Raw genomic sequence first — 26,631 nt, 5'->3', positions numbered from 1 at the left:
AGAGATGCAGAGAAATAGAACTTCTCCAAGAGAAACGTGACTTGTTTAATCTCCACAAGAAGATCAAAGAACTTGTAGGGAAATATCACAGGCCATGTAAAGCTATGCTGAGGGATGCCAATGACACCTTTTTGGTAGGAGTCAAAGGCAAGTTGAACTGTTGGAAAGAATATGTTGAAAACCTATTTAGCGATGTAAGGCCAGACAAACCACCTTTTATTGGCGAAGGCAGCGAAACAAGTCCAAATATAACCCAAGAAGAAATTCTGTATGCAATCAAACTTCAGAAGAATGGAAAAGCTGTAGGTCCAGACAAGATTCATGGGGAAACTCTCAAACTCATTGCTGAAGGCCATGGCAGAGGATTGGAGCTGCTAACTACATTATTCAACGCAATATATAAATGTGGTAGAATTCCATCTGACTGGCTAAGATCTACTTTTGTCACCATATCTAAAAGGGCTAGCGTATATCTCATTGTGATGATTATCGTATGATCAGCCTAATGTCCCATGTACTAAAGGTATTTCTGCGCATCATCCACACTCTTTTATCCCTTGAATGTTTGGATATGAATGGATATGGATATGAATGTGCTCCGTCATAAGTTATTATTAATTGATGTACCTTTTCTAGATGTAATTATTATTATATTAATATTATATTATTCCGAAAAGCTTTTGATTGTGTATCTCATGCAAAACTTGTTGAGATTTTAAAATCTACTGGTGTAGATGTTGGTGATCCTCGTATCATTACTCATTTGTACCGGAATCAAACGGCAGAGGTCAAAATAGAAGGAACTACTATTGAGGACATAGTTATACGAAGAGGTGTCCGCCAGGGATGTCTTGTCCCCACTCCTTTTCAACATCTGCTCTGAAGGTGTGTTCAGAGAGGCTATGGAAGATGTTAATCTAGGCATCAAGACCATGGCTATATCATTAATAACATCCGATTTGCTGCTGATATGATTGTGTTATCCAGCGACCCTAGTGATCTTCAAATCTTTACAAACAGCATCGTGAAACCAGTGAACATTAACAAGACCAGGCTCATTATATTCTCCAAAACACCAAAACAGGCCTCCCTTTACATCAACAACAATATTGTCCAGCAAGTATCTTCCATCCAATATCTTGAAACTGTGGTGAACCAGCATTGTGATTCAAAATGTGAAGTCTTATCCAGGATTGGACAAGCAAAAAATATGTTCAATACCATGAGGACCTTATTCACCAGCCAAGAACTCAACCTTCAGCTGAGAGTTTAAGTGCTATGTTATGTCTTTCCTGTCCTTCTGTATGGTTTTGAAGAGAGGATGCTCAGCCCTTTATTGGAGGAGCGGATTGAGTCTTTTGAAATGTACTTGTACAGAAGAATACTCCGAATATCTTGGGTAGAAAGGAAGACGAATGAAGTCCTCACCATCTTGAAAAACAAGAAAGAGCTTCTCATAACCATCAAGGAGCGTAAACTCAGCTATCTCGGGCACATCATGAGAGGTGAACGATATGAACTTCTCCGACTGATCATTCAAGGGAAGATTTATGGGAAAAGATCTGTGGGAAGACGGAGGAATTCCTTGTTGAAAGACTTGTGGCGGTGGTATGGACATGTGTCAACGGAAATTTCCGTGCTGCCGTTTCACGTCTAATCATAATGAATTGGATCGCCAACCTTCAAAGGGAGATGGCGCCATAAGAAGAAGAAGATTCCCTGAATGTCATAAGAGGCGGCAAAAAAGGCAACCTAGGCGCAGGGATGGATTGTGGTTTGTTGTAATGTGTTGACCTCCTGTGGATGGGAGGGTCTGAATACATTCACAGGTAATCGCTGCCTGTTGTCGAAGGGGACTAAAAGGGTCATGTGGTCATTGTCTGTTCTTTTTTTTTTTTTTGAGGGTTAGTTGTAAACCATTTCAAAATTTTTGTTGTGCGTGCTGCTCGGAGTTGGGCCTCTTACGAGTGAGGTTAGGCCCAAAAGCTCGCATTTGTGACCACCCAGGTATCTTGCGGGTGGGAGCACCATGTAGCCTTGCAGTCATATCTGCCTGACAACACAGGTCCCCGTATAGCCGAATGCCAGAAGGACATATGATTATTTAATATTTTTTCTCTATATTTAGTGCTCTGTACACACTATGGGGTACATGGTGTTGCAGGTGACTTGAGGAAGGGAGTCCTAGTGCTCATTGCTTCATTCATCCTGTATTAAGCATCGTCCAACATCGGACCCTAGACGGTATCGGCTATAACAAGACGGGTATTGCCTTGGCAGCTTGGTTCGCCTATAGAGACCCCTGATCGGAGTGGCTGGCATTCGGAGAGGATGATTCCGGGCATGGCTTCTAAATGAAGTCGCCCGTCCCAAGGTGGTCCCCCACCTCCCTGAGAGGTTCAATTCCCTGGCAACATGCGCAGCATGAAGAAATGGGATCCAGCTTCCCTAGGTTTCCGGTTGCTGGGTACCAATGGACCGGCATGTTTTGCAGATGTATACCTCACCTCAAGTACAGGGAATTTCGTATACCCCACGTTACCTCAGGTATAATCGTAATGGACATAGGATGCTGAGATAATATAGTTATAGAATTAGTTAATATATAGCTTAAGCATACAAGTTGTAGAAGAAGAAGCACAAATAATAATAATGATTGAATGAGAGAAACGCGCAGTGTGAAGGAACTAGGCCAAGAGAAAAATATAGGAACAAGAGAAAACCGAAGGTTAACAATATAAATAAGATATGTTTTTACAATAAATAAATGAATAATTAAACATTTCTCAACAAGATAGTAAATCGCAATTGAGTAATTGATAGTGAATTATATAGAGGAAACCTTAGAAGACAAAGAAAACGTGCCACATTTACAATATAGATTATTAGAAATACATTTAAAACCGTATGAATAGGTATTAAGCGTACAAAAAAGGGTAATAAAAGTCGAATAAGAAGAAGCAACCTGAAAGATGATGCGAAAAGAGGGGAAAGGGGAATGAAAGTAGGGATCGAACTGGGGAAAGGATTCTCTTCGCCAGGTGTAGTTACGCTGCAGGATCTGTTGTTGTTGTTGTTGTTGTTGCTGTAGAAAGTAGCATTGGTCCTAGGAAGCAGATAATCTTCGTATGTGTTCGATTGTGATGTGACTTTGTTGCCTGACAGTGTTTAAAAACTGGCTCATTTAACCGTTCTCCGTTATTCGTAAACATTGTGGGACTTTGCCTAGCGCTGCATGTGCCATGCTGCCGCTCAGAGAATTGCGCACTGTTTTCTTTTGAGTGACTTCCATTTTACTTCTGAGATTTACAGTGTCTACCCCCAGTTCATTTTTATATCGCCGGACATGAGGACAGCAGTGACTCAAACCTTGGCGTATTAGTGATCTGTTCTGAGCGCAGAGAGGCTACTTGTTGCAGTCTGCTGATCCAAGGCCGCACGGCACAGAGCAGCTTGCAAGGCGGTCAAAGTGGCGGGTCGAAGCGCTGCTTGGAATTGCCTCTTCTACTGAACTGGACTGTACTTGATCTTTCATTTCCTTTTCCTATGCATTGTTTTTCATGTTTTAATCGGCTGATAACTACCTGGACTAGGGTCGAAACCAGTACCATTTCTACTTATTAAATGGGAATGTAATTCACTGCATTTCTTATTCTAGTGGCGGTGCCAAACACGGTTTTTATATTGTGTTTGCGGAGGACCTTGGCAATTCAATCTGTGGTGTTGTGAATGTAAGGCAAGTAGGCAGTTCCCTTCACTTCTTCCTTCTGTGAGCTTTGCATGGTCTTTTCTCTGGGATGCAGGGCTCCATGAATCTGCAAATCGCTGTAACCATTACTCTTTAACGCGACTTTGAGCATGTCCATCTCCTCCTGGATATTTGATGGCTCACAAATTCATCTTGCCCTCTTGGCAAGTGTTGTGAGAATGCCTTGTTTTTGTGCTGTATGGTGGTGAGAATCTGTATGAAGATAGCAATTCGTGTGGATAGGCTTATGATAGATGGTATGTCCTAAGGAGCCGTCCGTTTTCTTTCTTACTAGAATATCCAAGAAAGGAAGGAATCGGTCCAATTCCATCTCGATAGTGAATTTAATTAAAGGATGATGTTGATTTAGGTGGTTTAGTAATAGATGACGTTTCTCAGGACCTTCTGTCCGGACCACAAATGCATCAACAACATACCTCCACCATATCATGTTTGACGGGCGCCGAACTAATAGCCTCCTCAAAATGGTCCATAAAGGAATTAGCCACTTCGGGCGAATGTGGACTTCCATAAGCTACTCCGTCCGTCTGTTCGTAAAAATTCCCACCCCACAAGAAATAGCTGGATGTCATGCAGTGGTAAAACAGTTTAGTAATGTCCTCAGGAAACAGGTGTTCTATGAGAGACATGACCGATTCAGTCGGCAATTTCATGAACGACTCCACATCGAAACTCGCCAAAAGTGCATTAGGTTGAAGAGTTATGGTTGATAGCTTGTTGCTGAAATACAGTGTGTCCCTGACGTGTTATTCAATACGTCCTATGTGTTGCTGAAGCAAGACCATCTACAATAATACCAGACCTTAGTACAAAAACAACATGGCTGATACATCCGTTCCATGTTAACACACCTGTGGTACATAAACATAACCTTTTGATTATCGTATTGAATTGCTAAGCTATCAATAATAACGAACAGAATACTTTACTTTGGGTAATAGACCAATACTATCTAGAAATACCCTATACAGTATTTAGGTAAGCAATATGTGAATAATTCAAAATTTAATTATTTTCTATGAACTAGTCCGGTAAAGGAAATATGTAAAATGTAGGATTGTGTTCTAAAATAACAGTCCTAGTAGAATATTTGGTGCATTTCAATACAGTCAATTAATTAATCACCAATAATCCAAATTTAGGGCTGTTGTCCAAATGGCAGATTACGTATCAATTGTCTATCTTGTCTTTCCTTAAGTGATTTCAAAGAAGTTGGAAATTTATCTAATTGGTGTAGATATAGTAGGGGCTCCCTTGGTAAATTATTCCAGACCATAATTCTTCTTCCTATAAATCAGTACTTGTTTTAGAAATACATTTATTTGAATGGCCTTTCTATTACCATACACTTTGAAATATAATAGCCTACCTCGTTCAAGAATTTTGTTAGAAACATAACCTTGTCGTGAATTTCAATTCTCTCATAACAATGATTCTGATAATGATCCATCAAACTGCTATATCTGTTTCACTTCAGATAATCAATTTTAAATTCTCTGGTAGCATATGCATTTTCATATAAAGCACTTTAACACCCAAATCCTTGGCAACGTAAATACGTACTGTAAGTGACAGTAGGCCTATATCAGTTGATACCTTGTCCTCTAATTTAAGAAAGAGAATATAATCTTCCTTCACAGATAAATAAATACCTTTTATCACTTTTTATAACCTCACTTTTAAAATCTTCAAAAGGTATAATAATTGAGAAATGTACTAGGATTGGCACCAACACAGAGTTTTGGTTTCATCCGGAAAAATTAGCTCATCAATTACATAGAACACATCTTATATTGACAGATTTATCCTCGAATGTTTTAATGCATCTTAATAAATTACTTGTAACTACGAATTCGTCACGATGCATTAAGTACACTTGATCTGAATGTGAGTGCATCAGCTGTAATATTAATTACATCCAGGCATGCAATACGATCAACACGTCCTAATATATCATGTGATATAGATGTTGATATAGTTTTAACACATTGCTGACCGGATGTCACATACCCTGTGGACCAGACATTTTTCTACTAAGCATACTAAGGTGCACTTGATTATAAAAATGTGCATAAATATTAAACCAGTCAGGATTTTATCTTTAAAGTTGGTGGATCTGCCTTTACAAAACCATCTTCAGCGTCAATTCCTAACACATCATTCATGTTTACATCGTTGTCGTCGTCGATCACAAATAAATAAGCACACTAGGTAAATTACGGCGTGGCGAGGCTTGAATATCAATTCCACAATCACTCTCACATTCAGTTTCCACTAATTCAATATCAGTATATCCATTTGAACGATTACCGGCACATAATTCGTCTAAAATATCGTCGTTAGCTAACACCATATTCCGCGGGTGCTCCATCTTGTCATTGACTGAACCGGCAGAAAGAAAGTCGACATTTCAAAACTAAATCAAAGAATAAAAGAGGCCGTGAATAAAAGAAAAGTGGCAGATATACATCCACGATTTATTCTACTCAATGTGCAAGTCCGAAATAGTTCAATATATTATGGTCAAGAGATGTCACAGGAAGACGGAAAACAATGTCGTGAATAAAACCAAGATTTCTCGGGACCATTCACCTACCGCTGGCGAGCGTACTACGAGATTTCTCGGGGCCCGTCACCCATGTGTTAAAACCAAATTTTAATAGAACCATCACTATGCTAATATGTCCTAATCAAATCAAACCAACAGGAAGAGCTGAACAGATGCTTCGCACAGCTCATGTCTACATTTAAACAAACCAATCGGGGCGCAATTTTATCTAATATCGATAGCTTCCTTAAGCATTTAAAGATAGAAATGTGATTGCTACGTTTCTTTCTTTTGAGTATTGAATAGGTTGAACCTCCTTTCCAGTTATTTAATTTTTAACAGCTTCCTTAAGGTCTAATATATTGTAGTTAGTCTTGGCTGAAGCAATTTGCTTAGGTATTTAGCCAGAGCATACGTAGGAGAACCTAACACACTAACAATAGGTCTGAGGGGAACATTTTTTTTATGGATCTTAGGCAGTCCATATAATCTCGGTGGCACTGCATCCCTTGGGAACAGATGTTTAGCTTCCTCTTTTGGAATTGAAGATTGCCTTAAGAGTTTCATGGTGGCATTAGTCACACGAGTGGTTTGGTCACGTGAGCTCAGTCTGTAAACAGGCTCAGACAATATAGCCGAGATCTTATTCTTTTACCCATCAGTGTCCTTAACCACTGTCGCATTACCCTTATCAGCTGAGAGAATGGTTGGTTCAGAATCATCTCTAAGTTCCTTCAGAACTCTCCTTTCGCCTCTTGTTGAATTGGGCGCGGGTACAACAGCGTACCTTATGAGTCTCGCACATTTCTGTCTTAACTCCTCAGCCTCATCCTTAGGTTAGGTAGTTTCTGGATGGCCGTCTCAAGGAAGTAATCAACTCCTCAGTGGGAATTTTTGAGGGAGCGACAGCGAAATTAAGACCTTTAGCTAGAACTGCCATTTGGTTCTCGTCCAAGGGTTTCTTGGAAAGATTGACGACAGTTTCACTAGCATCCGTGTTCGTGTAAGAGACCGCCTGTTTCTGAGTTAGATGGAGGAACTTTGATTTCTGTCTGAATGACACGTGGTTGAATTTTCGTTCAGCCTGTATAGCAGTAATGCTATCGAAAGTCATTCTCAATTCCTGTGAGAGAGTGTTGCTTAACAGCATGTGGACAGTAGACAATTGCGATTTTCTTCTGATAACGTAGAGCACAGTTCTCTCTGAAACTTAAAGAATTTCGCCTTATTTTCTTGACACAGCTTAAGCCTAAAAGCCTATACAGTTTATCGTAATTTTTCTCTCATCTTTTTCATGCCTTTTAACCCCTTCGTGCCCTTAGCGCCCAAAAGCGCCTGACTGTTCACTTTGCCTTCTGGTCCTTAGCGCCCGAAAGCCCTCGGCTGCATTATCTGCATACTTCTGCAATCTGTGCGATATTTTTGTATTTTTTGAGCAGTGAAGTGTGTATAAGGCATCTATGAACATGCAGTATAATCTACAAGGCTTAGGAAATAAAAGAAGAGCTAATATCTGTCTTGATGTTGCCTATGCAACGGTCTCGAACTTCCGCGAGCGCTGGTCAGCTGTTTCGTTCGTATACATCGTGGGATTGTATACTGTGGATATTGAAGCTGAGCTGAGGTGCACCTTTAGTGAGTGAATAACATGTCAAAAAAGATAATTTTAAAGTTAACAGTGATATAAGTGAAAACAGTCGGACCTGATTGCCATGCTGCGGCAATTCAAGTAACACAAACATTTGGTTTTGTTACCGCAAGTGATTGTATGGGTGATGTTGAACCTGCCCATAATTCAGAAACTGTAATATGAGAAACAGATTTTTCTTTTGTTAGAAGGATACAAACTATTCAATGACATAGCCTATTGCATATATATCAATGCATAGAAGCATGATTTTTTCGCATTAACGATAAACGCGACAAAAAATATTTTGAAGCGATTTTGCGATATCCTTACGAATCATATGTTTCTGGTTAAGAAATTATGGATATTGTGTTCGCAAATTAAAGCGATAAGGCCATTTTAAAGCGCTATTTGATTATTTCACGATAAGCTCGATATTACAGCGAAATCTATAGTGAATAATGAACTTGACATTTTGTTCCAAGATTATTTACGAAAAAAGGAAGCACGAACAACGATTCATCGGCAGGAACGAAATATGTTATCATTAATGTTCTGGAAAATCTGCTTAGCCCACTTTTTCTAAGGCCTTTCCCATGTGGGATGGCAGTGGTAATCCTAAATAGGCCTGTCCAAACACAGATGCAGGACTGAATTCCTGAGTTGCCGCAGGGTCTAAGAGATGACCATCACACATCTGCTGCCTACGTGCAGGTCCGAACTAGGGGTTTTCAGCTTCAGACGTAATCTGCCCCCACCATCTATACCCATCACCGCTGGACTTTGGAAGCATCAATTGACATCTTGATGAAGTGCCCCTAGCATGGATTTGATCAGGGTGGATCTCAGCTTGCCAGGATACAATCATTGTATCGACTAGGTGGAAAATAATAAATACTTAATTGTGAATCTATTGAAGTGCGATACAGACCATGAAACTGATTTTATGTAATCTCTGCATTCCACTCGCAGGAGGTACTTTTAAAGATAAAAATTTCATTGTTCCGTATTGAAATTATTAACATTAAAAATTAAATAATTGAAGTTCAGCCAATTCAATACATAAAAGAAAGAAATGTAGTAATTACATTCTTATTTAAATGGGACCGGTTTCGACCCTAGTCTAGGTCATCGTCAGCCGTAAAAACAAGTAGGCGAAATCACACAATGTTTATGAATATTGGAGAAATGGGTCAGTTTCACACTCTGTCAGGCACAGTCACAACACTATCAAATAATATATGAAGATTATAAATAAACTTGAAGTCGCAGACGAATAGATTTGTAGAAGCAAACCGCCAGTTCCCGGTGATCAGCGCGGCACATTCAAGGTCATGCGCTGCGGTCTCGAACGCCAAAGTAGAGTGGAGAAAGTCTTGAAGGTCCAATATTTGTCTCGGTTGCGGGAAGTTAAGTACGTATATAAAAAATATACGACGCAAATCAGTATAATTGAATGAGAACTTGTGCTCCTGCTAAGTTCTTGGAAAACAGTTGACTTGAAAAAACAATTGTAAAGAGAAAAAATGTAGTAAAAAGCGCAATATCGGAAAACAAATGAAAACTTATATGCACAGTGCGCTATTTTTTAAATTGAAAAAATTATTAGGACATGATTGAAGTAGTCGACGTAGGCGCAAGACAAGAGTTAAAATTTGAAAGAGGAGAACCGAAATGAAGGTCGATTTTTTTTTTTTTTTTTTTTTTTTTAATAAATAGAGAAGGTAGAATAAATTAACAGAGGAAAAGTGATAGTGAAAAAAGAGAAAAAATAAACGAGATTGAAGTTAGATGGTATTGAGGAAGGATAAGATAGGGAAAATGAAGGAGGGGTAGTTTAGGGTGGGTTAGGAGGGTGGGTTATTGGAGGTAGAAAATGTGGGTGGGAACTTTGTAAGGCATGGAAAATAGAATTGGGGTTTTGGAATTTGGAATTTTTGAGAAGAAGAATTAGGAAGTCAAAAAGGATATTGGATTTTTCAGAAATGTCGTTTAAATTGAAATTAGGGTTGAAGTACTGGTCAAGGTGGATAAAGCAATTTTCAGTCATGTTTAAGAGGGGGGCCTTTGTTAATGATTTTAAGTATATTCATGCCATTGTTAATACTGGTGAAACTATGCTTGGAGTCTTGTATGTGCTGTCCTATGGCAGAGAATCTGTTGTATTGAATGGCGTTGACATGTTCAGACTACCTGATATTGAAGTTGCGGCCAGTTTGTCCGACGTAGGAGGAATTGCAGTTGTTGCATTTGAATCTGTATACACCAGATTTAGAAAAAGCATTAGACTTATTTAGAGATTTAGAGTTGTGTAAGATATCAAGATTTCTATTGTTAGATCTAAAAGAAATTTTCATGTTATGTTTTTTAAAAATATTAGTTATTTTATAAGCATCCTGAGTGAAAGTGAAGGTGGAAAAAGCAGTTGGTCCCATTTAAATAAGAATGTAATTACTACATTTCTTTCTTTTATGTATTGAATTGGTTGAACTTCAATTATTTAATTTTTAATGTTAATAATTTCAATACGGAACAATGAAATTTTTATCTTTAAATGCACAAGCTAACCAAGCTAAACAAAAAGCCTTCTCTTACATGGGCCTTAAGATCAAGATCGCTAAATTAGGAAAAGACATCGACTTCCTGAAACAATGCATATCCTACAATGTTACCCCCAAATTTCTTCAAAGTTGTACCAGAAAAAACATTTCTTCTCCTCACATGTTAAAAACCCAAAGAATAACCAACAAAATTTGGTTAAAAAACGAAATTCGTTTCTTATACAAGAAAAAATCATTTTTAAACAACAGATTATACGAAACACATCTAGAAATTGCTAATCTTGTCCCGAGTGCAGAATGGAACCTCTTCCTAACTCAAGTAGACAATAAATTATTTCATGTACTGTCAATCAAACAACGAACCCTAGAGAAAAAACTCAAAATTCTTAAGAACAACTCTTCTTCACATAAATTCCAGTTTAAGAACCGTAACACACCCTCCAAAACTATTGAACAATTCCATCCCCCATCGTAAATCTATCTAAAACAACTCGGAGTGATGCTGAAAACTCAATTCTTTCAAAGGGCTTCAAACACAATTGGCCCAATCTCAACACTTTCAATGTAGCCACCAATTTAATTATTGAATCTGAAATAGCCATTAACAAAATGCCAACAGATGTACAAGATGAAATCAGATATGAAGTAAAAAGGAAACTTGAAAAAGTCTTCATTAACAATAACAAAAACACTTCTCTTAATAATAATAATAATAATAATAATAATAATAATAATAATAATAATAATAATAATTTAATTAAAGATAATAAAATCATTTCAGATCTTAAAAAGAAAATCAATGACAATAATCTCATTATCACCAAATCTGATAAAGGCAACACTACTGTCATAATGGATAAAACTGACTACTTAGTGCACCATCCTAAGGGGTAGTTTCATCCTTGCACCATATTGGGCGACCATTTTTAATATGAACGCTAACTTGGCTAACAATTGCTCCGGCTATTTTCCCCTCACTCTCCCATCACTCTAATAGATCATTTAATGGATGAATGCATAATAAATTTGATGCAAAGTGTCGTTGGCTAAGTTCACTTTAAATATTCATCATATACGCAGTTATCGCCTCATAGAATTCTAGCGATATCGTAACTTAAAAATTCTCCTATCAGAATATATGATATGGTAATCCTTACTTTGCCTCGTGACACCTCTCAGGGATAATTAAATTGCTTTTTTTGAACCATACTATTTTACCGTGAGGTCAACTGAGGCACCACATTTCTACTTCAATAAATTATTATCGATACCATTCATCATCCTAAATCATTATTATGTTTTCCAAGTCCAATCATCCGAATATAAGTGAAGAAAATAAATAAAATATTTTTTTAAATGGATTAATTCAAGATTACCTAAATCCTAAAAATATTAGCCTATCTCCTAAAATAATAACCTCTAAATTAGAAAATCTATATTTTATTTCTTGATTCCGCAATCACAAAAGAAAATCCACTAATAATTATCATCATTTAATTATCTTCTTCTCTAATAAAGAAATCTTTAGGTTGAAAATAAATCTAAGTCCCTAATCCTAATTAAATTTCTTAATAAAATATAGTTTAAGTCCATCAGTTCTTGTTTCTTCTATATAAAAAAACAACTGATAATTTAAAAAAAAATTTTAAAAAAATATTTTCATCATTATCACTTCAACATTCCATCACAATTCACTCATTTCGGCGTCTTAACGTTAGTAATCACAAGTAAGTTCCAAATATTTTGGCCCAAAAATGGCTATTTCAAATATATTTTGTTCTTAAAATGAGAAATATTGTTCTCCTCGACCGTATCATTTGATTAAAATATTCAAATACCACCTTAAATAAATGTAGGTATCGTTCAAAGTCTAATTATAATTGTAGTTCTAATAGAAATTGTACCAAACATGTTTTAGGGTTTAGCAATAATTAATCAGGTATCACTGATTCCGTAGGAATGCATTTGGTTACCTCTTATATTTAATTGCGGTAAAGATTTTAAATTATGGGATTATTCTTTGAATCAAATTCATTCTTGACAACAAACTTCCAATAATATTTAGTACAACGTTGGTATAAATTAACTATGAAGACAACAAGTTTCCCTTCATTTATTTCCTACTTGGATATTTCTTCCGAAGACAGTGTATGGTAACCCAAATATACGAAATGTGCGATGTATTTCATTGTACGCGTGTATTATTAACCCTATATACCACTCATTACCATTTTATTATTCTGCCGCAAAAAGGTAATCATCACCATCGGCCCATACTACGTCGTATTTACCGCCAAAACTACCTATAAATATATCTATCTTTCCGTCTACTAACATTAATTACCATAATGTCTCATAATTCAATCACATAAACATATCACGACGAATAATTATTCACAATTGCACATTAACATGCCACTCAAATCGTTAATTCTCTATGTAAACATTTATCATCACCAACATGACGGCAAATCATTCCAACATCATATTACTTTACTACAATGGTGCTCTTTTGGGTTAAAATCCATATATTATACGCGTAAACACGCTAGCCTAAAAATGAAATGCATATATAAATCAAATAAGTTAATATGTACTCACATTTCATTGCGTCGTTTCGTCAATCACATTTAGGTTATTCGTAAATCAACTATCTTCTTCAAGAATATATAATTAAGGTTACGTCACTTTAAATACGGTGTTTTTATCCTATAATGGTTAGAAATTACATTTCAGTTCTCTTCTGGTTTAGCTTTAAGCATTCCTATATTATGGCATAGATTGTAAAATCTGGAAGAGGTACCTATTCCCCTATTAATAATAATAATTCAACATGGACAATCTCGTTTCGAAGATGGTAATGTCTGTGATTTAATCACGAAGAACTAGGTAAAACAACGTACCAAATATACACTATAACTACCACTACAAATTTACTGCATATCAATTTCAAGAAAATAAAGTAACTCTTTGGAACTTATCTTGTGATCACTGACGTTAGATGGTCGGCTTTGGCCTTGATGTTGTCATCTAGGGATTGCGTCGTACGGCTCCATCCTCTGCTACGTCACCATCAGGTTGTGATTTTGGGACTCGAGATAGCAGAACAGCTGGGCGGTTTCCGTCAGACAGCCGGCTCCATCTTTGGTTTAGCCTCTCATCATGTTGTTGCAGTCAATCATAACAGAAAGAAACATTTCCAAATCGTGAATTAATTTCATATTCATATTCTCAGGAATAAATATCAGGTCTGTCTCTAATATCAGGTTTTTAGGACAATACTTCAATATTAATCTTTGGTAGCAATTTAACAGTTAAATTATTTCAAGTTATCTCCGTAAATATTTTCTTCTGCTCGGCTAATCAACCTATACTGCGTAATATTCAACTTGGTTGCTCACACGGACTTGAGTATCCACTCCGACTACTGTTCGGGTATTTCCTAACTCTTTCTTCACGATATTCCTTTGTGTATGTTTGTTTTCCAAATATTCTCTCACTTCGCAAGTTCTCCAGTCAGTAACTTCTACAATATCTCCCTTCTATTCACACGAAGATTGGCTTTACTTCTTGAGGATAAATTTATTTCGATTTACGTTACGGATTTTTCTTATTGTTCAGCTTCTTGTTCTTGTTTTAACAATTTTGAAACCCTCTATTATTTTATCACGGCCGCATGGATCCTTGACAATTTTCCGTCTCGGTCCGTGATCTAGGCATCTTTAATTCATCAAATAAATATCTTTGCCGTCACGTGCACGGCCTTCTTGAATATATACACGTTCGTAAAATGTATACACTTCGAAATCACGGCCTAATTTATTTAACATATGCATTCCTTTCTGACGTATGGCCCAATTACGTAATCTTCGCGATCATTACCGTGCATGGCAAACTTATAACTTCGTATGACGACCTTCATTCCGATATCAGGACGATGAAAACGGTACATTTGATAAAACCAAAAACTTTTTCAGTGACCCTTCTTTTTCTATAGTAAAAAAAGACCCAACCACAAAAATCCAACGCCTACTCAAACATACTTTAAAAAACGCTTCCTTTCTCCTCACAGATCAAGAAAAAACTAAATTAATAAACATGAACCCGGGACTACCCACTGCCAAAGCACTCCCTAAAATTCACAAAACTAACATTCCCATCCGTCCAATAATCAATTACAGACCCAGTCCCCTATACAACACTTCTGAATTTATCCAAACATTTTTACTAAATTATCGATTTTTATCCAACAAATCTATCAAAAACACTTCTGATCTAATTAACAAATTAAAGAATTTTGAAATCCAACCAAATTTTTCTCTCCATTCTTTTGACATTGTGAACATGTACCCTAGTATTCCAATTTCAAAATTATTCCCCATTATAAACAACAACCTAAACAAATTCAGTAACCTAAGTAAACTTGAAATTCAAGACTTCATGTCTATTTTAAAATTAGTTCTCAACAATAATTATTTTACCTTTGACAACACCATTTATCAACAAGATGGCTTGGCTATGGGCTCACCAGCTTCTGGCATTCTTGCTGAAATTTACCTCGACTTCTTAGAAAACACTAAAATTAATAATAATAATAATTTCTCCAACATCCTCTTTTGGGCGAGATATGTCGACGACACATTAGTAATATTAAATGAGTAATCAACCAACGCAGCCTCTACACTTCTTCATCTCAACAACTTAGACTCTTAACATTAAATTCACCCTCGAATTAGAACACAACCAAACTCTTAATTTTCTAGACCTAACTATTACTAGACATCCTTCCTCTTTATCTTACAAAATTTTCAGAAAACCAACCCAAACAGCAACTACAATAAGACAAGATTCTTCGCACCCCCAAGCTCATAAACGTGCTACTTATAACAGCTTAATTTTTTGTGCCTTCAACACCCCTATGTCCAAAAAAGATTTAAATAATGAATTAAACACCATCCGCAACATTGCTAAATTTAATGGCTTTAACAACTCCTTCATTAACCGCATCAACAAATTCAAACACCGTGCAAAAACCCCTTTATCTAAAGACACAATAAAACCAACTGGTTTTTCCACCTTCACTTTCACTCAGGATGCTTATAAAATAACTAATATTTTTAAAAAACATAACATGAAAATTTCTTTTAGAACTAACAATAGAAATCTTGATATCTTACACAACTCTAAATCTCTAAATAAGTCTAATGCTTTTTCTAAATCTGGTGTACACAGATTCAAATGCAACAACTGCAATTCCTCCTACGTCGGACAAACTGGCCGCAACTTCAATATCAGGTAGTCTGAACATGTCAACGCCATTAAATACAAGAGATTCTCTGCCATAGGACAGCACATACAAGACTCCAAGCATAGTTTCACCAAATATCCTTTTTGACTTCCTAATTCTTCTTCTCAAAAATTCCAAATTCCAAAACCCCAATTCTATTTTCCATGCCTTACAAAGTTCCCACCCACATTTTCTACCTCCAATAACCCACCCTCCTAACCCACCCTAAACTACCCCTCCTTCATTTTCCCTATCTTATCCTTCCTCAATACCATCTAACTTCAATCTCTTTTATTTTTTCTCTTTTTTCACTATCACTCTTCCTCTGTTAATTTATTCTACCTTCTCTATTTATTAAAAAAAAAACAATCGACCTTCATTTCGGTTCTCCTCTTTCAAATTTTAACTCTTGTCTTGCGCCTACGTCGACTACTTCAATCATGTCCTAATAATTTTTTCAATTTAAAAAATAGCGCACTGTGCATATAAGTTTTCATTTGTTTTCCGATATTGCGCTTTTTACTACATTTTTTTCTCTTTACAATTGTTTTTTCAAGTCAACTGTTTTCCAAGAACTTAGCAGGAGCACAAGTTCTCATTCAATTATACTGATTTGCGTCGTATATTTTTTATATACGTACTTAACTTCCCGCAACCGAGACAAATATTGGACCTTCAAGACATTCTCCACTCTACTTTGGCGTTCGAGACCGCAGCGCATGACCTTGAATGTGCCGCGCTGATCACCGGGAACTGGCGGTTTGCTTCTACAAATCTATTCGTCTGCGACTTCAAGTTTATTTATAATCTTCATATATTATTTGATAGTGTTGTGACTTTGTGCCTGACAGAGTGTGAAACTGACCCATTTCTCCAATATTCATAAACATTGTGTGATTTCGCCTACTTGTTTTTACGGCTGACGATGACCTGGACTAGGGTCGAAACCGGTCCCATTTAAATAAGAATGTAATTACTACATTTCTTTCTTTTATGTATTGAATTGGTTGAACTTCAATTATTTAATTTTTAATGGAGGTACTGTTATGACGTTCATATCTACCTAGGCTCCAACCCTAGGTGATGATGATGTAAAGGATGAGTTTTACAATCAGTTGAGCACAACCATCCTCAAGGTACCATCTGCTGATAAGCTGTTACTCCTTGGCGATTTCAATGCCAGAGTTGGGAGAGAGATGGAAGAATGTGATGGATAAGGAAGAAGTTGGCAATTAAATGCGAAGTCACTGTTACTTCTCAGTCTTTGTGCACAACATGAACTCATCACCAACACTCGGTTTCGACTGCCTAATTGCTTCAAGACCACATGGATGCATCCTCGATCCAAGTATTGGCACATTCTTGATTATATCATTACACAGCGTTGTGATAAGGAGGATGTACCTATTACCAGAAAAGCAAGAAATATTTATGATTGTTGGACTGCTCACAAACTCCTTACTTCTCCTTACTTGACAACTCATGATCTCTAAAGCCCCTAAACCACTTAGGCATCTTCAACTCTTGACCAGAAGAAAGTTTAACATAACTTCAGGATGAATCCTTTGCCACAGAATTTCAGAATATGATCAATGTAGAGCTAACAGTTAACCCAGTTAGCACAAATGACGTTCAGGAAGAACGGGCCTCTTTGCAGAAGAAAGTCAGCTGAAGAAACCTTTGTTTTTATAAAGCAGAAGAGAAAAGACTGGTTTTTACGACAGCAATGAGGAAATTTTTTCTCTCATCAACGCAAAAAGGGAGGCCTATCTATGCCATCTTCAAAATCCATCCTCCAACACGAAGAAACCACATTATTTAGAACTCAAGAGAACATGACAAAGATAAGAGAAATTAAGATTGCATAGGGGCAACGGAAAGCTCAGGAACTTCAGAAACACACTGGTGCTCGGGACCCGAGAAACGTTTACACAGGAATAAAACAGCTGTACGGTCCATCTCGCTCTTCAACAGGTACACTTATTCTTTTTGACAGCCATGAAATCCTGGAGCGTTGGTAGGAGCATTTCTCCACCCTTCTGAGTCGTCCTACCACTAATCACGACTTCCTTCACGTGCCTCAACAGTCTGAATAACCATGGATGGTAGTTCCGCCAATTTACCAAGAATTCAGTGCAGTTCTCAATTGTCTGAAACCCAGAAAGGCACCTGGCCCAGGTAACATCCCTGTGGAGTTGATTCAAGCTGGTGGTCAGTCACTCAAAACGAGGATTTTCAGTCTCATCCTCACAATTTGGGAAGTCGGAGAAGTACCCAGCAAACAAAAAAAATGACACTATCAACACAATCTTCAAGAAAGGTGATCACAGTGTATATGGTAACTATTGGGGTATATCGCCACTATCTATTGTAGGTAAATTTCTTGCAAGAACTCTGAATAAATGCTTACAGGTTATGTCTGAGAGAGTCCTCCCAGAGTCCCAGTGTGGGTTTAAACCTTCTAGAGGCACAACTGAACTGATTTTCTGTGGAAGGGAACTTCAGGAAAAATGCAGAGAGGAACACAGTCCTCTCTTCTTAGTCTTTTATTACCTGGAAAAGGCATTTGACTCATTTCCAAGATCTGCTATCTCTGCAGTACTGAAACACTTTGGCTGCCCTTAGCATTTTGTTGACCTGGTTCACGCCCTCTATGATGGCACGACCGGACAGTTTTGCCATCAGAATAGGATCTCGGATGAATTTCCTGTTACTCATGGACTGAAACAGGGGTGTGTGCTTGCCCCAACACTATTTGCATTATTGTTGGCTGGCATGCTACATGAATCTTCTACAAACAATGTAGGTATGGAGGTTAGGTATCGTTTTGAAGGAGGACTTTTCAACCTGGCAAGTCTTCGATCCCGGAGGCTCATCCAAGTTAAAAAGGTAACCAAAATAGTGTATGCAGGTGATGCTGCATCACATACACTCACGCCAGAGAATTGCAACAGTCAGTTAACTGCTACAAGAATGCATGTGATCATTTTGGTCTCACCATAAACGTTCAAAAGACCACGGTCCTGGCACTAACTTCACCGGGCACAACCCTCCCCCATTTCAACATTTCAGATACTCCACTGGAGCAAATAGACCACTTTTCTTACTTGGTAGTATCCTATCTGTGCGCTGTTCTCGTGATCAAAATGTGGAAAAGAGAATTGGTGCTGCCTATGCAGCATTTGGATGACTATCACACCGGGTGTTCATGAATAAAGACCTTACCCCGAGGACAGAACTCATGGTAGTGTCATCACACCGGTGCTGTACAGTTGTGCAACTTGGACTATTTACCAACGTGACTTGTTCATGAGAAAGCGCATGCCAAGATCATAGAATCGTCCACCAGTCATCAGCTTAAATGGATTGGCCATGTCCGATGAATGAGTGAAACAAGATTTTGTCGTCAAACCCTGTATGGTGAACTTTGTTATGGCACCAGACCCCGTTGATTCCCCTTGACTTGCTACAAGGACCAGTTTAAGCACACTAAGGTCTCAATCCACAAACCTGGGACACGCTTGCTCAAGACCATACAATTTGATGCTGGACCATTCCTGCTACCGTCAGCTTTGCATATTGAAATAATTTTCAAAAATATTTAGGAGTTTTATTCTCTTGGAAATTAAATATAGTAAAAGTCCATTATAGCGAGAATTCATAATGGCAAAAATTTTACTTGCTATAGTGGATTGTAATACCCATATAAATGGTCCGTTATTGGTCATTGTAAATTGTACCAACTGATGAGCCCAGCATAGTACACGGGGGCGAAACGCTGCCAACCAGGAATGAGTTAGGTGGAAATTTTATAATGTCCAATAACGGACCACTTATATCAGTATTATAAATTTACTCATTCGGAACAAATATTGCAGATTCCCTATGGGAATCAACATCTGTATCATAGTGGATTGTCGTTATATCCAAATTCTTGTAATTAGTCGCTATAGTGGATTGTCATTATATCCAAATTTTCGTACAAGTCGGGAAAAACGACACTCATTAAAATTGCTATGTAATGGCAATCGTTTGCTCAAAACTTTCATAATCGCAGATACTACGGCTTTTCATTCTGAATATTGGAGCTGTATCACACCAGTGGCTTCTGTGGCAATCGTTGCGTACAGTGTTCTCATTCAAACAGCCACTTAACCTCATACGTGTCATGAAAACATATTTCATGTGTCTATAGAGTATTGATAACCTTTTCGCTATAAATCACTCGCAAATAGACTTTCCAAAATTTAATCAGACGCGAGGAAATACAGTGAAACCTTGTAGTGCATTCCTCATTAAGTTGATTTCTTGCTTAGCACATCATAAAATTGAAGTCCTGTTTCAAGTTATATTAAATCTGTTTAGAAAGACTTCGCTTATCGAGTCACAAATTTTCATTACTATCGCTCAGTACGGACACATTTTTCCAAGCCCTGAAATTGTTCTTTGTCATCCCTTGAGAAAGGAACGTGTTTTCCAACCAAGATTATAGCCCTCGCCACAGGAGGCAGGTCAGGGAAGGTTCCATGGAAACAGGAAATGACCTTGATTTCCGGAAATTTAGAGTTAAGTATAGCTTCGGGAAGAAAGCCATTAGCCTCGGGGAAGCTTAGTTTTGTTCTCCGGTTTTCATTGATATTGCTGAATAACCCAGTAAGCCTGTTTGTGCTTGTATTTCGCATTCCATTCAGAAGTTAGAAATGTATTCTGTGTTAAGTGATACAGTGAAGGGTTTAAATTTAAGAATTTCATCTTATATAAGTATTGAACTGAGAACGTAAGAGAGGGTCCTCCGTTTCAATACATAAATGTTATAATGGTTAAGTTACAACATATTTACTTGGGACTAGTTGCAATGCTATTTAGAGTCATCTTCAGCCAAAATGTGGGAAATAAGCATAGGTACATATATACAAACATACACAATACACAAAATATTATAACATTATGCTTAAATATGAGTAAAGTAGGGAATAAAATAGTGAATAGATCTTCAATCACAAGTTCAGAACTGACAGTCATTATTCGAACAATACATGGAAGGTGAATTAAAATAGCAATCTGATCATACAAACATGAGTTAAGAACTCAACAAACATAGTTTTTTAGGAATACATATAACACTAAAACTTTGCTTAAGTCCAAGTTGAACTTGGTAGCCAAGGGTCACTTTTTTCATTAAATATTATTACTTGTTGACTAGAAATATAATGTATATTTTCTTTGACCAAAGATATCAAAGCCTTCACACTTGCACATGATTTTGCAATCTGGAGTGACTCAGAAGAGGAATTGGGCGAGGGAATGCAAAGCTGGAATGAGGAGTTTAAGAAATATGGTTTAAACATCAGCAAGACCAAGACGGTGGTGATGAAAGTGTATGGGGAAGGAGCAGAACCAATAGTCGTGTTAAATGAAGCCCTACTGGACAGTGTTCCAGTTTTCAAATACTTGGGTAGCGTTATGTCAAATGACAACGTATAGAGCGTTCCAAACTTAAATTGCAGTACAGCGTAGATGGAGCGCGCTGTTGCGAAATCGACTTGTGAAAATCACGCTCGAGTGTGACTCAAACAGGGCGTCACAGTTCCACATTTTTCGTTTGTAATTTTGTAATTTAAAGTTCATTCATTCATGAATTGATATTTGTAGGATGGTAAAATAAATACAACACACCTTAATCATTGGCGTTGCTCTCAGACATTGGACATACACCTTGTATCATTTCTGCAAGGCCTGATCTTCCCGCTTTCGATGAACTGGGTTCGGGAGATGAACTTGAGAATGATCCGGGCGATGAAGAAAGTCGTTTTAAAAACTTTTCATCATCGACATCGTCCTGTAATTCGTCTGCTTTCCATAAATCTCTTTTCATTTTTCATTACTTCCTTCACGTAATTTGCCCAATTGTCTTATGTTTTTATGGCATATAAATGTTAGTTCAGCATTTGGAACAAAACCATGTTCATTACCCGCGTGGACTAAGGCAAATCACGGTCCTCGGCTTTTCGGGGGCCTAAGCCCGAACTCACCCCTTCAATGGCGTCCTGCCGTGCACTTTTCACTGTCGTATCCTTCCATTCTTTTGCCACTGTCTGCCCAATATTTACCCACGATTCATCTTTGTAAATTATAGCTTTAATTAGTGCCCTCAAACATTTTATCTCCCTGAGATATCTGTGCCTACAATTAATTATTTCATCGGTTTCAGTGAAAGCTGCTTTATTACCCTGTCTTAAATAACGGAAGCCTATATCATGTAAGAAGCGATACAACGTAGTTTTGGAAAATCGTGGCAAAGAATCTTCTCCATTTACTCGACGCACTCCACTTTGCTCAATTTCATCATATTTAATTTTCCTTTTTCTGCCGTCCTTCTGCTTTTGCTTTTTTGCTTTTTGCGGGAGTTCGCAAAGGACCATGTGTGTGTTCCTTCCTTATAGCATAGGTTGTTTTTTCGGAACAACTTGTAGCTTAAGCAGTTTCACTGACTGCGCTGCTCATATTCATAGACTTTAAAAAATAATCCAGGATACTCATTAAAATATTGCGTTCTTTTCCCCTGAGTTTACCTACGGAACGTTTCTTCTTAATTTGACGATCCATTGTACATCCTTCTGCACTTTTTCTTCGAACTAAGAACCCCCCGCACGAGCACGAACTGACAACTACACAGACTATACAAACACAATGAACACAATCCACTTGTCCTCAAGAACTATACATTTATCACTGATTTTGTCCGGCTCCATGGCTAAATGGTTAGCGTGCTGGCATTTAGTCCAGAGGGCCGCGGGTTCGATTCCCAGCCGGGTCGGGGATTTTAACCTTCATTAGTTGATTCCAATGGCTCGGGGGCTGGGGTGTGCCGTCTTCAGCATTATAATTCTTCACAGGTAGGTCCCAATTCTTATAGACGCGCAGGTCGCCTATGCGGCGTCAACTCGAAAGACCTGCACTAGTCCTCTTCGGAGGCCACACGCCATTAAATATTATATATATATCACTGATCTTTATTTAATAAATCTTATAATGCTGATTAAATGAACACCGTTGCACACGGCTATCAGTATATTTAAAAGCTCAGCCAGCCGAGTCACTCGTGAAACGTAAACAAACGAGACGTTCTCCCTGTCATAAATTAAGAGATAACGAGATAAGGACTTGAGGTATGATTTAATAACAACTTCCATATCCGACGACCGTTTGCATTGCTTTAACCACACCATGATCCTTCTACACTTTTTCTTCAAAATTAGATCCCCACGCACGAACTCACGAACCACACAAACGCAATAAACTTGCCCTCAAGAATTGTACATATGTCACTGATATGAATTTAATCACTATTATACATACTACTGATGAAATGAGCACTGCACTGCATGCGACTGTCTGGAAATGTTAAAAACGCATGTTTGGGAGATCACTACCGGTACTTAGCCAGCCAAGTCACGCGCAAATCCAAAATTCAAGGAGATATTCTTCCTGTCACAAATTAAGAACTAAGCAAGATAAGAACTTCGGGATTGTTTTGAAAATAACTTCCATATATGAAGACCATTTGCCTCGCTTTGACCCCCCATGCAAATTCAATAGGAAAGACACTGGCAAGCGGCTGACTTTTTCGTGCCTGTACATAAAATTCCCTTAACATGACTGAAAATCAATGCATATACTGCATTTTGTTATCATTTAAATTTAAAAATAAACTTATCTACATCAAGCTGAAATGTTTCTTTACCAGTAGTGAAAAAAATAGGAAAGTAATGAATATAAAATAGGAGTTATCACATAAGTTCTATGCAATGAAGATTTTGCATTTGGCGAAACTTTCCGTTATATTACCATTTTCACACTAAATTATGTTTTAACATTTTTTTTTGTTAATGGCATCGAATGCGCCTTGAAATTCTGTACATAAAACGATATTTACCCATTTTAACCGATAACATTCTGATTTACGGATATTTGGCAAACCCGCTGCATTATAGTAGGACAGCGCTACCTGCAAAACATGGGAGAAGGAAAGAGATGGAATTATCCCATTACCGCTGTACTGCAATTTAAGGTTGGAACGCTCTATAGCAAAACATGAGGTGAACAATCGAATCAATAAGGCAACACAATTTTACCACCAGGTAAGACACCTCCTGTGGGATGAGCAAATACCCATGAAAACAAAAATGACATTGTATAAGTCTTATTATACACCAATTCTTACATATAGTCTCGAAACCACAATACTGACCAATAGAGATAATTCCAAACTTAAGGCAGCTGAAATGAAATTCCTACGCACTATGATCCAGAAAACCAGGAAAGACAAGATTAGGAATGAGAAAATTAGAGCAGTAGGAATAGATTATTCTCTCCTCAATAAGATTCAGATATCAAGACTGAAGTGGTTTGGTCACATGAAGAGGATGCCGGTAAACAGGACTGGAAGGAAGGAATTTGACAGAAAAGTAGAAGGAAGATGACCCGTGGGAAGGCCAAGAATGAAATGGATTGATTTTGTTAAAAACGATGTACTGCTGAGAGGTAATGATTGGGACAAGTTGGTGGAGGAGGAATGGTACAAGGACAGGAGAGGTGGCAGAGGCTCATATACCACACCCGGGAAACTGGAGATGGTTCAGGATGATGATGATGAGTAAAGATTTTGTCGCTTGTTTGACAAGAAGGAATAAAAACATCATTCATTCTGTAGCAAAATTTAATGGATTTAATGAAGCCCTTTTTAAAAGAATAATCAATAAATTCAAATATGGCCCAAAAATCAACTTAATAAGAGACAAAACTAGTACTGTCACGTTCTCAACATTTACCTTTAATGAGGAAATATATAACGTCACTAAGGTTTTTTAATAAATGTAATGTTAAAATAACCTTTCATACCAGAGATCCTACATAACTCTACGTCAATAAATAAAAGTAGTTCTTTTCCAAAATCAGGTGTCAATAGGTTTTCATGTCAAGACTGCAATAGTTTGTACCTAGGTCAAACCGGACGTAGTTTTAAAATCAGAACACTGCGAACATCTCAAGAACCTTGGTTCAAAGCTTGGTCTCCGCCTCGCACATTGTTACAACATAGAAACTCTAGACCACAGGCAACAGCACGGCCGTGATGCAACACTTACTTCAAAGCTCTCACGAGGAACATCTTATGCAAATTGAATCGTCAACAAGTGATATCATTTAGTGAAAAACATGACTAAGGAGTCGAACCCTTGACTACCAAGTTCAACTCGTACTTAAGCAAAATTTTAGTGTTATATCGTCGTTGCCGGAACAAAACCTCTTGGGTAATAATGTTTTGGAAATATACTAACCTGCAGCACATATATTATGAAGAGCGAGAATGCCTTGACCATATTTGCACAGCTCAGATGACAGAACTTTAGTGGCGTATGTTCTATGCTAAAATATTTTGCATATATTTCACTATGTTTGTTGAGTTCTTAACATGTAGAATAAAGTAGTCATGAATGCCAAAAGGATTTACTATATATACTGATGTGGTCTAGGGATCCTATGCTCTGTTTTTAGGCCAGCTATGAAGCTTCTTCCCAACACACACCATCACTTCAAATACCAAGCCTCTGTGAAATTGTGCATGAGAATTATAGTTCTCCTGCTGTCCTCCAGACATTTTCTCTGCTATCTGGTGATCAGACTGGATTATGATGTGTCATTGAGTAATACTTGCTCCTATTGTTGAACTGTGCTGCCACTATATTCTCTTGCATCTCGCAGTGGCTTTTAAGGGTGCTGTCAGTTGAGTTCTATGTTATAGTAGGTCTTGTTGATTGAAAGTATGCTACTTCCTTCGAAAGATGTTCTTGTACTTTTCCATGTGTTGCTGATCTGTGGCTATGCATCAAGTTGTACTAAATCTCTTGACAGTTGTAGCAGCCCATAAGAGCTGAAATGTATGGACATACAGTCAAGTTAATTACTGATAACTTAATTCAGTTTGCCAGTGACTGCAAATTAATGTTGGGGTGAAAATTCCTGTATTGTGAAGCTTGTCCCTGTCACACTTCTTGAGCTGTATTATGTATGAAACTACCCAACATCCAAGACTTTTCAACCATAGTAGTTTTGAAAAGTACAGAATGATCAGGTAATGTCTGCATCTCTACTACTCCAACATAGCTTTCTGCTGCCTTACTATTCAAGCTCAGGTAGGAAATTGCCTGTCTGCCCTGGAGGCAACCAGGAATCAGGGCTAAGAATTTTTGCCAACTTCTCAAGTTGATAGCTCTTCAGGATTGAAACATTTCTTCCTGATAGTCTTTTTGGACACCTTTTGAGGGTGCAGCTCTGTGACAAAGATAAGGCACCAGGCTTCGTTATTGATCTCAAGAGTACTTAGGGGCCAAAAAGAGTGGACGTTGGTTGAACCCCTCATGCAGTTTACTTCAGGGGGTAACATGTATGTAGACATCTTCCGCTAGTAACTGCTCGCCCAGTAGTCATTTTTCACCTGTCCACAACCCAAAGTTTGTGATTTGAGTGTGGACTGAAAAAAAAAAACACACGCATATACACATGCACGCACGCACACACTCTCTCTCTTTCTCTCTCTGGCCAGGGGCAGTAAGAGAAGAGGAAGAGCATTAAAATTAATATTGTTTGTATAGGAAAAAAGCAAAAGAACTTACAAAGGAGGAGCAGAGGTAAATCTCAGGCAAGTCTGCCTCTACTGCGAGACCAATCCAGCATGGGTGACCCTGGACTGGCAATAGCCCTTGGTATAAATGAGCACGCAAGCCCTACATTGACCTCAAGATATTGGTGTCCATAAAGGGGACCTAAGGTAGTATTGGA

The 26,631-nt window shown here is 37.8% G+C and overlaps 1 protein-coding gene across 2 annotated transcripts in view; it reads left to right on the top strand.

Moving 5' to 3' along the window:
• Positions 1–26,631, top strand: part of hfp (Poly(U)-binding-splicing factor hfp) — a 579,337-nt gene that overhangs the window by 407,145 nt on the left and 145,561 nt on the right. The gene's annotated exons all lie outside the window — the stretch shown is intronic.

Source organism: Anabrus simplex, chromosome 1, assembly GCF_040414725.1.
Source record: "Anabrus simplex isolate iqAnaSimp1 chromosome 1, ASM4041472v1, whole genome shotgun sequence".
In the NCBI taxonomy this organism is placed as follows: Eukaryota; Metazoa; Arthropoda; class Insecta; order Orthoptera; family Tettigoniidae; genus Anabrus; species Anabrus simplex.
The sequence above is the reverse complement of the archived record's forward strand: the minus strand, read 5'-3'. Positions and strand labels throughout refer to the sequence as shown.